Source organism: Pelodiscus sinensis, chromosome 2 (genome assembly GCF_052426305.1).
Source record: "Pelodiscus sinensis isolate ZL-2025 chromosome 2, ASM5242630v1, whole genome shotgun sequence".
NCBI lineage: Eukaryota > Metazoa > Chordata > Testudines > Trionychidae > Pelodiscus > Pelodiscus sinensis.
The window spans coordinates 33,006,031-33,023,532 of NC_143053.1; the positions used below are offsets into that span (position 1 = coordinate 33,006,031).

The following is a 17,502-nucleotide window of genomic DNA, read 5'->3' on the forward strand; positions in this document are numbered from 1 at the left end:
GCTTGTCCCGTAGCAGGAGGCTTCTGGGTACACGTCTGGCTCTGTCAATCTGTCTCCTCACTTCCTCGTGTGGGTATCGCAGTTTACAGAATGCTTGTTGAAGGTCTTGTAGGTGTAGGTCTCTGTCTGAGGGGTTGGAGCATATGCGGTTGTACCTCAGTGCTTGGCTGTAAACAATGGATCGTGTGGTGTGTCCGGGATGGAAACTGGAGGCATGCAGGTAAGTATAGCGGTCGGTAGGTTTTCTGTATAGGGTGGTATTGATATGACCGTCACTTATTTGTATCGTGGTGTCCAGGAAATGGACCTCCTGTGTAGATTGGTCCATGCTGAGGTTGATGGTGGGGTGGAAGCTGTTGAAATCATGGTGAAATTCTTCCAGAGTCTCCTTCCCATGGGTCCAGATGATGAAGATGTCATCGATGTAGCGTAGGTAGAGAAGGGGTGTAAGTGGACGAGAGCTGAGGAAGCGTTGTTCCAGGTCAGCCATAAAAATGTTGGCGTATTGTGGGGCCATGCGGGTGCCCATAGCAGTGCCACTGGTCTGGAGGTATATGTTGTCACCAAATCTGAAATAGTTGTGTGTGAGGATAAATTCACAGAGTTCAGCCACCAGTTGTGCTGTGGCATCATCAGGAATACTGTTCCTGACAGCTTGTACTCCATCTGCATGTGGGATGTTTGTGTAGAGAGCCTCTACATCCATGGTGGCTAGGATGGTGTTTTCTGGAAGATCACCTATGCATTGTAGTTTTCTCAGGAAATCCGTAGTGTCACGAAGGTAACTGGGAGTGCTGGTGGCGTAGGGTCTGAGCAGAGAGTCCACATAGCCAGACAGTCCTTCAGTAAGAGTGCCAATGCCCGAGATGATGGGGCGTCCGGGATTTCCAGGTTTGTGGATCTTGGGTAATAGATAGAACAACCCAGGTCGGGGCTCTAAAGGTGTGTCGATTTGTTCCTGTGTTTGTTTGGGGAGTGTCCTGAGCAGATGGTGCAGTTTCTTAGTATATTCCTTAGTGGGATCTGAGGAAAGTGGCCTGTAGAATTTGGTATTGGAGAGTTGTCTGGCAGCCTCCTTTAGGTAGTCAGGCCTGTTCATGATGACAACAGCACCTCCTTTGTCAGCCTCTTTGATTATAATGTCAGAGTTGTTCCGGAGGCTGTGGATGGCATTGCGTTCTGCACGACTGAGGTTACCAGGCAAGCGATGCTGTTTTTCCACAATTTCTGCCTGTGCACGTCGGCGGAAGCATTCTATGTAGAGGTCCAGACTGCCATTTCGGCCCTCAGGAGGAGTCCATGTGGAGTTCTTCTTCTTGTGCTGTTGGTGGGAAGGTATCTGTGTGTCAGTGCACTGTTCAGTGTCGTGTTGGAAGTATTCCTTGAGACGGAGACGGCGAAAGTAGGCTTCCAGATCACCGCAGAACTGTATCATGTTAGTGGGGGTGGCGGGGCAAAAAGAGAGTCCCCGAGATAGAACAGATTCTTCTGCCGAGCTGAGTGTGTAGTTGGAGAGGTTGACGATATTGCTGGGTGAGTTAGGGATACCATTGTTGTGGCCCCATGTGGCAGGTAGGATTTTAGACAGCTAACTATTTCACACACAACTATTTCAGATTTGGTGACAACATATACCTCCAGACCAGTGGCACTGCTATGGGCACCCGCATGGCCCCACAATACGCCAACATTTTTATGGCTGACCTGGAACAACGCTTCCTCAGCTCTCGTCCACTTACACCCCTTCTCTACCTACGCTACATCGATGACATCTTCATCATCTGGACCCATGGGAAGGAGACTCTGGAAGAATTTCACCATGATTTCAACAGCTTCCACCCCACCATCAACCTCAGCATGGACCAATCTACACAGGAGGTCCATTTCCTGGACACCACGATACAAATAAGTGACGGTCATATCAATACCACCCTATACAGAAAACCTACCGACCGCTATACTTACCTGCATGCCTCCAGTTTCCATCCCGGACACACCACACGATCCATTGTTTACAGCCAAGCACTGAGGTACAACCGCATATGCTCCAACCCCTCAGACAGAGACCTACACCTACAAGACCTTCAACAAGCATTCTGTAAACTGCGATACCCACACGAGGAAGTGAGGAGACAGATTGACAGAGCCAGACGTGTACCCAGAAGCCTCCTGCTACGGGACAAGCCCAAGAAAGAAACCAACAGAACACCACTGGCCATCACCTATAGTCCCCAGCTAAAACCTCTCCAACGCATCATTAGTGATCTTCAGCCCATCCTGGACAATGATCCCTCGCTCTCACAGGCCTTGGGAGGTAGGCCGGTCCTTGCCCACAGACAACCCGCCAACCTGAAGCATATTCTCACCAGCAACTACACACCGCACCATAATAACTCGAACTCAGGAACCAATCCTTGCAACAAACCTCGGTGCCAACTCTGCCCACATATATACACCAGCAACACCATAACAGGACCTAACCAGATCAGCCATACTGTCACTGGTACATTCTCCTGCACATCCACCAACGTAATATATGCCATCATGTGCCAACAATGCCCCACTGCTATATACATCGGCCAAACAGGACAGTCCCTACGTAAAAGAATCAATGGACACAAATCTGATATTAGGAATGGCAACATACAAAAACCTGTAGGGGAACACTTCAATCTTCCTGGACACACAATTGCAGATCTAAAAGTAGCCATCCTGCAGCAAAAAAACTTCAGGACCAGACTTCAAAGAGAAACTGCTGAGCTACAGTTCATCTTTAAGTTTGACACAATCAACTCTGGATTAAACAAAGACTGTGAATGGCTTGCTAACTACAAAAGCAGCTTCTATTCTCTTGGAATTCACACCTCCAGATCAGCTGCTAGAAGTGGGCCTCATCCTCCTTGATTGGATCCACCTGGTCATCTCCAGCCTGATCCTGGCCTGCATATTTATTCCTGCTTCTGGAAATTTCCACTACATGCATCTGACGAAGTGGGTCTTTGCCCACGAAAGCTTATGCTCCTACACTTCAGTTAGTCTATAAGGTGCCACAGGACTCCTCGTCGCTTTTGCAAACTCAGACTAACACGGCTACCCCTCTGATAAGAGATAAATAAGACTCTCTTGACCGGTCCTTGAGGGAGATAAAATGCAACTGCCATGCACACTGACCATGCCCACACACGTCACAGTCCAAGGGGCCGTCAGGCGGGCATCATGAAAAATCCTATAGGGCAATATTTCACATTACCTCATTACCAGCCTATCAGGCCCGGCCAGGGAACAAATCCTAATAAGGTACCGAATATCAGGTTATGTTATAAAAGACCCTCGACCCCTTTGTTCAGCGAGGTTCTGAGTGTTGAGGGCACATGTCTTTTTTTTGCCCGTTTGAAGGATTGATCACCCTGAGGCTGCCTCCCCACCCTTCGAGTCAAAGATAGGGGTGAGCGATTCCTGAGCATGCTCCGAGTTTTTGTGTGTCTTCATGTTGTTATTGTTGCTGAATTTGTAAGTATTACTTAAATATATTAGTTATTGGTTTAGTTAACAGTTGAATCATGTTAATTTCACTGTGTAATTCTGTAAAGTGTAACTGAGTTCTATTAACCATACTATGTAAATTGTATAATCTTGTGTTGTGTAATGGTGTGGTATTTAGGCTAAGTATAAGTGTTAGAAATAGTAACCCAGGAGTTGTTAATTTTAGAGGTAGATTAATAACTAACTCCACCAGCTGCCTAAAATAACCATAGAGGGGCTGGCTGTGGACGAAGTTTTTATTATCATTATATTGGCTTTGTTTTTGTATTTTTTGCTTGCATGCTGCGCTGCCTTCAGAGAATTAGAAACAGTGATTTGGTATAGTTGAATTGTAATCAAAGAAGTTTGTAATTAGTTAAGTATAGCTAAGTTTAGGTTTTACCACCCTGTATAAGCATTAGGTAATTGCTTATTTTTTTAAAATCATTTGAAAGTTATTTGGTTTTGATAAAAGAATCATTCCATTTAATAAAAAAATCATTTGTTTCACCATCAACCAGTAGTTTTCACTGGGTAGTCGGCTTTAACCCTTGAGGCTCCCACCACATCACCGAACCAAGGTGTAACAGAAACCAACTCTCAAAAGGAACCAAACCCTCAAACAACTCTGTCTCACTCAGATTAAAGTTTTACACAGTGAAAGCTCATAAGGTCTGCCTACTTTATCAATGAAAGAGAGATATGCACAGTGGTTGCTCCCCCCTCCCTTAGTAGAAGTTATTTACAAGGGGCCTGATAATAAACAAAGTGTTTTCATTAAATATAAAGTAGGATTTAAGTGGTTGCAAGTGAAAGTCAGATCAAAGTAAATTACTGAATTAAAATGAACAAAATTGCTTAGCTAGTTCTAATCTACTAAGAAACTTGTTACATGCAAGTTCTTACCTTAAATGGCTGTTCTTATCTTAGGTAAAGAGCTTCAAGTCAAAGTTGATCTTTACTATGACTTCGGTCAACAGCTTTATCAGAGTTTTTTGTTGTCAAGTATCCTCTTAGGATGGGCCAAGCAGTTTCAAAGGCCAGCTGAAGACAAAAGACTAATGGTTTCCCATTGCTTACATAGACTTTCCCATAGGGTGGGAACCCTTTGTTTGAAACCCTCCCAATGTCCATGTAAAAATACCAGGTTCAAGATGGATTCCAGTACCAGGTAGCATGGTCACATGTGGACCAACCAGAGTTTGGGCATACAGAACAAACATCGTCATCCACAGCTCATTGGGTTGAGTACTGAGTCATTAAGTACCTAAAATATCACTATTGCCCCTTATTAGCACATTTAGCAATATAAAAAGATTCATATTTCTAATGTCACATGCAATAATGATGCATGCACAAAAATAGTATATAGAGATTCAGCAGATTGTAACTGTAAACTTGATAGGTTACCTGCCCTGTTTTGCACAAAGCATCTTTGAGTTATGCACATTCATGCCCATAAACTAATTTTCATTAAGCATGGGGAGGGCCTGTAACAATCAGATCCTGTCTCACAAAGTTGTTAGAAATTCTCAAGTGGAGTGCCAGCTGCACATCCAATTTATTTGGAAAGAAATCACAGGGCATCACATAGGATCAATTTTAGCCTTTCAAAGAGTAGAAATTACTCGTGTGCGGAGTTAGTTCCAATACCGCAAAATTATTTCAGCTGGATTGTTTCCTGAACACTCAAGTTTAGGTTTTCAATGAGAACTGTGCACCATGGTACGGAAAGGAAATATACTTATCATTACTCTTTTAGTGTAAAATACACCCCAATGTGGAGGGATGAGGAAAGGCCCTATTTGCATGCATAAATCTTGCTCCAGTGTGGTTTTCACATGGGTGTCGTCGCTGGTAAAAGGCAATATTTATGGTCAGCCAGATATGACCATGATACCCCATGGACCCAGCAACCTTAGTGTTCTGAATAAGTGGAAAGGATAGATGCTAATCCAGCCTATACTTTGGAATCATGGTTCCAGGATGGCAAAGAAGATTTTACCATCTCATCTACCCTAACACTTTACCCTCATAAACTGTGGATTTCTCTGATTGTGACCATGCAGAATGGCATCTTTTAGGAATTTTGGGTTAGACTCATCTCAGTCACAACTGTGGTAGATTCAGAGAAAATTCATTGATCTTGAATTTCTCTGGATTTACATCTGTTTACTGGATCAGAACTGGCTGTATTTTATAGATTGTACAAATTGTTTGTATTCATGGAACCCAAATATATATTTCTATATGCAATGGCCTCCCAATTTTATGAACTCATGTTCTTCTGAGTGCAGTACAGAAGGAAGGTAATTTTCCTAAGACTAAGCAAGGAAATACAGAATCACAGGACTGGAAGGAACCCTGAGAAGTCACCAAGTCCAGTCCCCTTCACTCAAGGGGAGAGGAAGAAACACAGAAGAGTGTTAGTGTAAGTTAGAAATGGCATTTCTAAGTGTTGACATTTTGAAGTGGAGAATTAGGTAGCAGAGAATTGTCCGTGGGACATGGAACTGCACCAGTCACTTTCTTCTCCATTGGCACTACACACATTTTTAATTTGAAAGGCTAGTGATATAAATTTGGTGCATGAGAAAGCCTCTATGCTTTGCTAATACCAACTAATCCTGGTAGGTATTATATATTATTTATTACTACATAAGCCCTCAATGAACAGTATAAGTATGTCTTAGGTGCCATAGAAAAGAATATTTGAGCCTTCTGCTCTGAGTGGAATTTCTCACAAATGTCAACAAATTATTACAGGGTTTACAGTTATTAATGTAAACTAGTGAAGTATTTGTACTGCCATTTAATAAGACATTTTGTTTCTGTGATTAGGAGACTCGGACACTGACATATTTATCTATAATGTTGCACATCACAGTAATACTGAAGCATGATGTGGAAGCAGGGAGATGTTGTAATACAGTGTAGTGGATAAGCTGCTAAGCATTGCTTTGTAATACAACACATTTATCTGATGGTAGAGTAGAAATGAAAGCAAAAGGAGATTATTTGAGATAAGATAATGGCAAAATGCTAACTGTTCACTTTAACCCATGAGCAGTGACAGAATTTTAGATTCTTCCACACTGACCTACTTTCTTTAAAAGCAATCATTAATTCATTTTTGTTTAAAAAAATACACACTTCTTTTTAATATATTCTTTTTAATGATCTAACAGTCTTAATAAGAACTAACTAAAGGAGTTTTTGCAGCTATTTTGGAGATTCTAATGCTCTTCCACTCACATGAGTCTTTGAAACTGTAAAGAGCAAACAAGTTATATGACAGGTTAGGAAGTCAAAATAGAATCTTCATCATATCTCATTGATTTGTATGAAGGAACTGCAGCATAAATCCACTTGTTACTAACCTACTGTAACTCTCCATCTTTTTTCCTTTCCAGTTGCTCCAGTTTCTCATTTGAAGCCCCTAGCACAGCAGATCACTGACACACATCCTTAACTTTAGGTATCTGACTAGTCACAAAGACTTTACAAGGACTACTGATTTGCTTACAGTTAAGCATGTCCTTCAGTGCTTTTCTGGATAGGAGCTTAAGTGCCTGATTTAAGACCAATGAAGTCAGTGCAGACTGCCATTAACTTCAAAGGGTTTTGTAGCCAAAGATTTGCTGCCATTTGTATTCCTTTTAATACAACATCCTGAATTTTTCAAATTTCTGCTAGTATTTATTGTACTAACAATTATAAAAATATGTTCATATGGTATCAGCATGTAGACAAGTGTCATGTGCATAAATGGTAATGGGATCAAGCCTAAATGATCCACAAAGGCTGTGACAATGTGGGATCTGAATACACCTTGCAAGTTGGATAATACATGCAGTAATTTTGTATGAATGTCAAGAAAGGAAATTAAATTCTGCAACTGACCAATAAGTCTTATTATAGTCTAATGTTTACAGAAAAGCTATGTCAAGCTAGTCCTCTTTGCTCAGAAAAAGAAAGATTTGACATCCTCTAAAATACCCTAATTGTGCATACTAGCATAGTATACCTACAGGCCTAATCCAAAAGCCATTGAAGTTAATGGAAAGATGTTCATCAACTTCCATTAGCTTTGGATCAGGTGCCGTAAGAGATACACTCATCAAATCAGTGACCAGAAATGACACGATTTATGTGACCAATCATAACTATGCAATGCTTCTAGAATTCTGAGTATCAATGATCAAATACAGCAAAATGTCTATAATTTTTAAAATGGGGAGAAATATCAGCTAAAACTCAAAAGTCACCCCACATGTGGAAACTGTCATCGGGTCACTGATCACCCAATCAGAATAAAAAAGGAGGCTGAGTTTCCTGAGTCAATTATTTGCTCGGAATTATTAAATCAGCTCTAAAAGAAACAGAATCTTTATCTATATAATTTAATATAATATATATTTTCCTGGGCAAGGCAAGTATTTTCTGAAACTTTATATCTTATATGTTTCTCATGTATTCACACCCAGACTCCCCACTGAAATATGAACTTTTGACACAGTAATCAAAATATTTTAACATGGAGTTAATAATTCCTCCCTGCCTCCATTATTCATTGACTTGTAGCATCTATTCAAGTATGACATGAATTTGTGGCAGATTGCTTCAAGCAATGAATTCCATTTACATTTTAATTAAGACTCAATATTTATTAACAAACAGGAATGTAGTGAAAAGAGGAGTTATCTAAAAACCTTATTCATTTTGCATTATCTTTATCGGTTCTTTCTGAATACCTTGTGTTGTGACGGGCTGCTGTTTGTTTAATTTTCTCTTGGTGCACTGGAAAAATGCGGAAAGTAGTAACTTTCCAATTATGCAAATATGTCTCCAGTATTAGCAGAATTGTTTAGTTACATACGTCCTCTTTTATTAATACTAAAACTTTTCTCATTAACTTGATCATATTCCTACAGTCCCTTTACATAAGTCATTTCAGCTGGATCACTGTGGATGTCACAGGTCACCAACACTTAAAAATGATGCTTGCAGATTATTTTGCATTCAAAAAAATCTAAACATTTTAAAACTAGTCATCACAACTATTAACTAACACATGAATCTGTATGCCTATGGGAAACATGTAAATAAAATACAACTGATTTACCTTCTCATCTGCAATAAAATTAAGAGTAATTGTATTGACCTCAATAGGACAGATTCATTGTCCCTTTGTACGGTCATAGTCCAGATATGACTCCAACAGCTCCAGGGATTAGGGGATCTCAAAAAACCCCCAGAGCATACACATTTGCTCCCTCCATCCTCAAGCTTGGTTATCTAACAAGCAGAGCTCAGCTCTACCTGAGGACTGAGGTCAATGAAGTTACACTGCTTTATACTAGTGAAAATTAGGCCCTATTTTTACAATGTTGGTAGTCCATCGTGTCTGAAGATGACGTCTTGAGATTGCACAGGCTCATCGGTTATGGACTCGCATGTGGCTGAGGAGTCCAAGCCTTGAATTGCATGGGCATTCACAGTGGGGTCAAAGGAATTGTCAGATCAATTCTACAATCAACTGTTCATAAATGTCAATGGTTACTCATAGTAGAAAGCACTACACTGGGAATGTTATGGTAGGCATCACCATTTTGCATTGATATACATATGGCTAGTCTACACAAACAACTGGCTTGAAGAAAGCTGAAGTGTGAATCCACACAGAACTATACTCTAGCATTAGCCTGCTAGAGGCTAATTCTGTGTGGACCTTTCTGATGCTTATAACAGTTTGTTAATGTACTTTCATTAGTCCCATATCAAAGAGGACTATGTCAAGGCACATTAACAAACCATTAATATGAATCAGAAAGGTCCAGATGGATAGTTGCTCTCCTAGTTCAGGACCAGGAAGATTCATACCCTAGCTTGTCACTAAATTGTTTCTGTAGACAAACCCATAGTCTGCCAAGTTCTTTTTCTTAGTGTGTGAGCAAGGTTTGAGTCTTGGGAACTAGGGATGTGAAGGTTTAACCAGTAAGCATCACCCTTAATGGGTGAGGATTATCAGTTAAGGTTAACTGGTGGGGCTGCAGCTCCAGTCCCAAGGAAGGCCCGCTGCAGACAGGGGCAGCTCTAGTGCAGACAGGGGCAGCTCTAGTGCAGCCCCTGCCTGTGGCAGGCCCAGGTGCCCTGCAGAGAGGGGCTGCTCTGGTGTCCTGGCTGGAGTAGCCTCTGTCTGTGGTGGACCTGTGTGCCTCATGGGCAGGGGCTGTTCCAAACTGGGACCCTAGCCACAGGCAGGGGCTTCTCTGGCTGGGCTGAAGCAGCCCCTGCCTGCAGCGGCTAGGGTCCACTTCAGCCAGACTGGAGTGGGCCCTCCACTCGCTTTTCTTTATATATGTTTAACCAGTTAGTCAATTAAATGGGATTTTACATCCCTATTTGGAAAACATTAGAGATGTAAGTGATATATTGTTATGTTTTCTGTGCTCAGCAAAACTCTTGTAAGCAAGACATTAGGTTAATTTTTGAACTGGTCATATTTTCTTCTTCTGTTTGATGAAAAACACAAATTTCAAAACCTTTTTTTAAAAAACTAGCCAAAATAATTTTACACGTGCCTGCTACATGGTAGATACATACTATGGTCTTTTTGGTGCAGTTCAGTGTCAAACTGTAGAGGCAGATTAATTATACATCATTTATAGATTTTTCAGAAGTGTGCATTTCAAAACGACTGCATACAGGATCCATTTTCTACCTCAGACTTTCTTTATCTGGAGCAGGGTTCTCCATGACGAGGTTTCAGAAAATTCATGCCTATCAGTTGCTTGGCAATAATATAAATAAACAAATGAACCACCAATCTCAGTGTTGTTTAAATAAAAAGGAAAAAAAAACCACCATAATTTAAAATGTTAGTAGACCACAAAGCTTTTAATTACACACCCAAGCAGTCACCTATATTCATATTCTATAAGAAAACACATTGCTAATGCAGCCTTGACACCTTATAACAACTCACACAGCAAATCATTCTTGCTTACACTTTTCTTGGCATCAGGAAAAGATGTGCATTTTATCTTATGCAAATTAAAAAATGATAAGAGACAATCTCTCAGGCATAAAAACTAGATTAACTGGACTCATGGTGTACTGCTGTTGCTAGATAGTTTGTCATTTGCCAATTAGTATCTAAATGTACAAAATTGCATCATTCAGAAATGCTAAATATTTTATGTTTGTAAAGTGTTTATATATGCTGAGGTGCATACTAATACACCAAAATCCACAGTGACTGCTAAATGTTACATAATTCTACCCTGAAATCCAACTTTCTCATGCACTAAGACCAAAAAAACCCCAACAAAACAACACCCTGCCCCCCACGAGGCTTTGAAACAATTCTCTGCATTCCTACAGGACCCTGAAAGGAGAGATAGAAAGGCAAGCTGAATGCCTGATAAATAACATGGTTTCATCCCAAAGTGTCATCAGGTTTTTGTTTAATCTCCAGGTCAGCTCATCAACCCTTGTGGATTTGACAACATGATGGGACACCATGAAGCATGATAAAGCAAGAAACAAAGGGCAGTTGTTTTGCAGCTCGGGGTGAATGAAGATGGCTGTATACTAGCTTTGTACTCCTTTGTACCAAAATGGGACACACTGTATATTCACATTTTCCCTCACCATTAACTGTTTTTATATTTAGCTGAACCTTACAGAATGCCTTGAAAAATGCAAAAATCTGCATATCTGGGAAATCAATTTACATTCATGAGAACTCTTGGTTGAGAACAGCATTCTGCCAGTCTTGGACAATTCACTTCCAGGAGCTGACAGCACAAGTGCACCACTGTCTTGGCCTATCTTTAGTTTATACATTAGAGGCATGCCTACACTGGGAGCTGGGGATGTGATTCCCAGCTCAAGGAGACATTCTTGCTCTAGGTTTCACTGAGCTTCTGCTAGAAAAATAAAAAGTAGTTGCAGGAGCGCAAATTGCGGCATAGGCTAGCCACCCTGAGTACATGGCCATCAAAGATGAGTGAGCCTCTGTGATTGTTTAAATCAATAGACAGGACAGTGACATTAACCAGTGTGAAATGCAGATCTCAAAAAGAAACTGTTACATACAGCCGAACAGAAAAAATCCGTCGACTCCAAGTGAAATATTGCATTACATTAATGAGAACAAAAGATGATTGTTCTGTCCTCTCTTTGTGAAAATGCAACATGCAAATGGATTTCTCCTGTCAGCTGAGTTTGCATCTCAGCTCAAAGGAGGGAATTAAACCCCCTAAAAAAGAAACTGGATCTTTGTGGTGCTTGGATCCTGGTAGGCAAAGTTTGCTAAGTATAAGCTAGAAACTCCTGCTGTTTACTCTGGGTTACCATCAGAGGGCATATAGAGATTTCTTATTCTAGACATTTCTATGACTTTTTGAAACAAAGCTGTATGATGGAGCTGTCCTTTTCAAAACATCCCAGCATTCAGTTATTAAAGGTCAAACCCAGATAGCTAGGAAGTGTTGGCAGGAAAGAAGTGTTGAGATTTGAATTGAAAGGGAATCTGCCTGCTTAATTCAAGGATACCATGCCTAGAAAAGGAATACCTGTGCCTAGAATTGGACAGGACCTTGGAAGTATGGATATGAGAGTATATAGGGAATGTTTAATTAGATGCAATAAGTTTATTTTCTTGGTTTTGTAGTTTGGTTAAATTCCTCTGTGCTAAGTCCATGTGCCTCTCCCTCCCACACTAACTATAACTGAATCCCAGGGAAGCAATTCTCGTGCTTTAATCTGTTTTTCTTAGTTGCTCTAGAACACCTAGCAATCAAGTATGTTTTACCAAGGATAACTTTTGTTTTCTTAATAAAATCATATTTTTAAAGATTTGAATCTGATTCTTGTGTCCTGGAAGATAATAAAGGGTCTCTGTATATATGCCTAAGACTGAAAGGTCAGCTATCAGAGATTACAGTTTGTTTTCTTTCTTTTTTTTTTTTTTTTAAAGCACTCTTGTGGTAAAAGAGCTTAGGGTATCCCTCTGGAAGAAGTTTCCAAGGGCACATCTACACAGCAGGGCTAAAGCCGAAATAAGCTATGCCACTTCAGCTATGTCAATTGCTGTCTACACAGCAGGAAGTACAAGGAAGAGCACTGTTCTTCCGACTTCTCTTAGGGTATGTCTAGACTACAGGGTTTTGTCAACAAAAGTCCACTTTTGTCGACAAAACTATACCTGCGTCCACACTACCGCTGAGTTCTGTCGACATAACGTCGACAGAACTCAGCAGTTTTGTCGACGCTGGTAAACCTCATTTTACGAGGCATAACGCCTTCTGTTGACAGAGTTTCTGTCGACAGAAAGTGTTATTGCATGTAAACTGTCCTTTGCGTCCACACTACCATGTCGACAAAGCGGCTTGCTTTGTCGACAGAACTCAATGTAGTCTAGACGCTCTTTGTCGACAGAAGTTTTGTCGACAGTATCTGTCGACAAAACTTCTGTCGACAGAAGCCTGTAGTCTAGACGTACCCCTATTCCTTGTAAAATGAAAGTTATAGCGTTGGAGTAAGAAGTCCTCCAGCTCGACATCATTTCGACATTATATCAAAATAACTGCTTGTAGTGTAGTTATTCCGAAATAACACTGCTGTGTAGATGTACTCCAAGTGATTTCTTCCTGGGTTCAAGAAGAAAGGGTTGGTTTTCTTCACTTGGGTGGTGGCAGCATATCGCCTGAGATCACGGAATCTGTGGCCTTGAGGAATTTTTTTTAAACAGAAGCCTCCAGAGGCAGGGTATTTTTAAGGTCTCTTGTGGGCTCCCACAATCTGCAATCGAACTGCCAGAGTGGGGAACAGCTTTGAAAGGTTGTAATACATTGTGTGTACATGTTTACCTGCTTTAACCTAATAAAATAATGTTCTTGGTTCCTCTTCTATAGAATGAATCTTTATTCTAGAACTAGCTACAAGCATTTTCTTTGTCCTATGTATAATCCTTTGGGACTGATGGTAACCCAAATATTGCTGTGTATCTTACTGTCAAGGGACCATCTCTTAAAAAACTATGCTCATTCCGGGTGGCAGATTAGAACAGCATATCCAAGGAGTCTGTGACTCCATTTTAAAACTGTTATAGTGCCTGAAGAATTTACACTTGATAACTGGTTTGTGAAATGTAAGTACGGCATTCACAACCCATCTGTGATTTGTTCCCTGGCTCTTCAAAGAGTGACCATAGGTTAGTTCTCATGCTCTGGCATCACTGCAGGCAGCATTATGCTAACATTTCAAATAAAATAAATAAATAAATAAACACTATGACTTATTTCATTAGAAGAGAGTCCCTTCATTTTCTGTAAGAGGCAAGAAATCAATCTTGCTGTACATGTATTAGCAACAACCATAGGTGGTTTGTGAAAATATTCTTAGGAGTAAAGAGGGGTTTGAGCAGGGGTAAAGCTATGGCCCACACAGTTTACATCCTGGCTCACCCAAATCTGAGCAGCAGGCCTAGTGCATAATGAGAGGGAGGGTGCTGCCCCAGATATATATTTATATATTAAGACTGAGCCGGGTCATTGAGGGAAGAAGTAATAAAGCTGCTGCTGCCTCATACTACTTCACTCAGCAATGATTCCTAATCAACATAATGCTGAAACTCACCTAGGTTGTTTGGGAGTTGAGAACCAAACATCTAATGAACAGGCAACAACTGAAGTTGGGTGTTACAATGTGTGGAGTCAGAGCCTGTGTTGATGGGGACAGAGAGGAGCACAGGACCGAGTATAGATATGGCTAGCAATACCACTCAATGCCTCAGCTACTGCTCTGTGACACATATGAGCCTCTGGTTATTGCCTTTCCATTGGTTCCCAGATGGCCTGTCCAATCTGGATTGTGCCCAGCATGCTCCTACCTCCCTGCCAGAGGCAGAATGGGGTGCACCTCTGCCAATGGGGACAGTAACCAGATCTGGCTCTGGGTAGCATAATGGGGGCCCTTTCCTTGCTGGCATGACGATCCACTCCAGGCCAAATCTGAGACCTGTTATGACTTCACAGTGTGGGTCCTGTTGGTCGTGTGTGGGAGTGGGGTGGGGTGGGGGGGGGCGGAGCACAGGAGAGCAGGGAACTGGGAGAAGGATCCCATGAGCCAGGTCAAGAATTCATATACGTAAAAAATACGAACAAAATTCATAGAAAAATAAACAGTAGTAATACTTGGACTGATTCAGCTATAAATTAACATGGATTTTATCTATATTAGATCATTTTATATCAGTACAACCACCCCCATTTCAATGGAGTTATTCCAGATTTGCAATAATACAAGTGTGATTAAAATCAGATCCACTGCAGGTAAAAACAGATCAGATCTGTGCATGAATGCACAGTATGTTCCCAATTATATTTAGCTCACCCTTGATTAGTAATGACATGAGCTGGTCCTTACAAATAACCCACTTTTTATAAAACGTTCTGTCAGTGTGATCCACAAGATCTTCTTTCCTGTTAAAAGTGTTTTCTTCATTATTAATGGTAATGGTGATAATAAATAAAGATGTTACTTACATTATGTCCAATTAGATTCTCTAAAATATGCATTTCATTATCCCTACACAGTTGTTCTGAATTAACCTGATAAAATTGAAATGACCACCTGGGGTTTTTTGGGTCATAATTTGTATTTATCAGATATTATTTTCTTTGGGAAGGCAACAGGAAATAGTTTCTTGAAGTTATGTAGCTCTGCTGCGGTGGCTAATTGTATGCTATGTTTTGAAACCCAATTCACTTAATCTGTACTTATTTATAACTCTTTGAAGGCAATTACTCCATTACTCGCCTATATTGTTTTTACATTGGTGTAACTCTATTTTTTTCAATGGATAGTAAAACCATACTCTGGATTTGCACCAATATAAATTGTGTTAGTGACCAGGCTCACCCTGAAGAAAAGTAGCTCAAAATATTTATTTTAACATAACTTTTTTTTTCAATTTACCTTAGAGGACCTTCTTAGAAAAGAAATCTTTTTTCCCTTTTCACAAATAGGACAAAGTAAACTCAAAAAAATGATCCATCATAGCTTTACGATTATGGGAGCTTAGCCTCCCACATTTCCTGAAATTGCTTTTTGGAGAAGATTAAAAAAGAAAGTACAGAGCATTGGACATAAAGTATGTGTGTGTGCACATGTGCTTGTCTGTTCTAGAAAAGGTGCATGGGCAAACTTTGTACCAGCAAATGCTCTTAGTCAAGATACAGCTTATACTTGCAAAACTTGGCTTTACACTAGTTCTCTGGATGACTAGAACAGCAAAAGATTTTAGGATAAACTAGGTCTCAGTCTCACTATTTACATTGCCAGATTCATAAATAATGTACTTGTATCTGATTAATTGATCAATTTATTTTGTAATATCTATTTCATAAGATGCCCTCTTTTTTGTTGTTGTTAACAGGTAGCAATAGTCACCACAATAATACTGATTTAGATAATGGCATAGAGAGTACACTGATAGGCTGTGCCTAGACTGGCATGATTTTGCGCAAAATCTTGCCGCCTCTCTACACTGGCCGCAAGTATTTGCGCAAGAACACTGACTTTGTAATGTACAAAATCAGTGGTTCTTACGCAAATACTCTGATGCTCCCACTCAAGGAAAAGTCCTCTTGTGCAAGTATGCTTGCACAAGAGGACCAGTGTAGACAGCCACATTAATTTCTCGCGCTAGAAAGCCCGATGGCTAAAATGGCCATCGGAGCTTTCTTGCGCAACAGAGCGTCTCCACTGGCACGGATGCTTTTGCGCAAAAGCAAATCTTTTGCGCAAAGGCACATGCCAGTATAGATGCGGTCTTGCGCAAATACTTTTAATGGAAAAACTTTCCTTTAAAAGTATTTGCGCAAAATCATGCCGATTTAGACGCAGCCATAAAGTTTGCAGAGGATACCCAGCTGGGAGGAGTGCAAAAACTTTGGAAGATAGGATTATAATTCAAAATAATCAAGACAAACTGGAGAAATAGTCTTAGGTAAATATAATGAAATTCAATGAGGACAAATGCAAACCACTCCACTTAAGGAGGAAAAATCAGATGCGCACATACAAAATGGCAAATGACTACCTAGAAAGGGGTACTGCAGAAAGAGATATAGGGGTCAGACTGCGAGCTAAATATATTTAGGCACCCTGGTTTGAAAACGTTCACACTGATCTGATATTGATAAAACTGTACGAAGATAAATAAGAAAGGTTCTTTGATCCTTAGGTGTTCATGTATTCCTGCTGTTTATTCATCACTTGTAGTCATGAATATGCATCACAATTAACTCCCATGTAAAGGATAGTAATGTAACAGCTAAAGTAACCAGTTAATAGATATTGCACTATGACACAGATTTTGTGTTGTTAATAAAAAAGAGCCAATAACGACACAAAACAAATGGTTATACAAACAGTAAAATCTTTTAAAATATATTTTTCAATATTTTTTCACAAGATATTAGTGCCTCTCTATGTAAATGGTTTTTCATAAAAATATTAAAAAGACAAATATTAACACAAATATTAACATTGCATTTTGATGCTAGCATTGATGTTACTTTCGATTATCTGTCACTCTTTTAAGGAATGGAAGGGTCAGAGTTAGGTCCATGCTGAGCATTGTCAAACAGGAGAAGAGTTAGATGAGATTGCTGAATACTTTTGAAAATCCCACCAAAAAATTAAAATCTAACATTTTTGTATCTCCTTTGTCAAACAATTATGTTTCCTTGTATATTGTCTACAGAACTGGATGGTGTTTCAGAACAGGGCTTGTGAATTACCCGTGCTCCCTCTACTGGCTGAGTGGCTGTAGAACACAGTCACAACATGCCTGCAATCTCGTAGTTCTCATTCTGCAGTGGCTTTCAAGGGGCTTGACCTGCTTTAGCAACTACAGGATTTGGCCTTACATTCTATATAAACTGTGATCACCACTTCACTTCT

The 17,502-nt window shown here is 40.2% G+C and overlaps 1 protein-coding gene and 1 long non-coding RNA gene across 8 annotated transcripts in view; one reads left to right on the top strand and one right to left on the bottom strand.

Annotated features, from left to right (window-relative positions):
• LOC112544064 (uncharacterized) overlaps window positions 1-12,569 on the top strand; it is a 65,848-nt gene extending 53,279 nt beyond the window's left edge. For all 3 annotated transcript variants that reach the window (XR_012901268.2, XR_012901267.2, XR_003087381.3), the window contains exons 3-4: window positions 3,397-3,510; window positions 11,003-12,569. This is a non-coding gene — a long non-coding RNA (uncharacterized LOC112544064). The remainder of the gene's footprint in view (window positions 1-3,396; window positions 3,511-11,002) is intronic.
• OXR1 (oxidation resistance 1) overlaps window positions 1-17,502 on the bottom strand; it is a 397,147-nt gene that overhangs the window by 163,060 nt on the left and 216,585 nt on the right. The gene's annotated exons all lie outside the window — the stretch shown is intronic.